The following is a 629-nucleotide window of genomic DNA, read 5'->3' on the forward strand; positions in this document are numbered from 1 at the left end:
AGGAAGGGAAAAAAGGGATCGGTGGGTCTTCTTCGCCGAAGCTTAGAGAGACCCGCTTTTCCTCCACCCCCGGAAGGGTTTCGGACGGTGGGTCCTCCGCAGCCCGTGCTTTGGAGAGACCCGACTTAGGCTTCCCTCCGCCTTGCGGCTCGGGGTTGCCCTCGAGGGAACCGGGACTCTCCCCAGAAGGTGAAGAGTCCCAGTCACGTTTGGGGAACGGAAGGCCCGTTAGGGACAGCCGCACTACCCAAATGAAAAAAACGTGACAAACTAACGAAAAACGTGGAGTGCAAAACGTGCAAATCATAAAAAGAAAAGAATAAGGCCCTAGCCAGAAGGCCGGGGGGGGGGTGTGAAAAATTGTCCTACCCCATCCAAAAGGACAGGGTAAGGACGTGAAGCGCTAACCTAAAGGGAAGTGCGCAGTGCAAGTGCCATTCGTGCAAGGTGACTTGGGATCACCCGTGCATGTCCGGCACCCCCGAGTTTCCCCGGGGGGACAGTGCAGCCTCGGACTCCAGGCAGCCGACCCTTCAGCGTCCGACCAAGCTTTTCTCCGTCTCACCAGGCAGGCATTTTCCAGCCCCTGGCATGGGAATGGGTACTCCACTGGGCCTTTCGAAAGACTC

This window comes from Crinia signifera, unplaced genomic scaffold, assembly GCF_055691185.1.
Source record: "Crinia signifera unplaced genomic scaffold, ASM5569118v1 HAP2_SCAFFOLD_140, whole genome shotgun sequence".
In the NCBI taxonomy this organism is placed as follows: domain Eukaryota; kingdom Metazoa; phylum Chordata; class Amphibia; order Anura; family Myobatrachidae; genus Crinia; species Crinia signifera.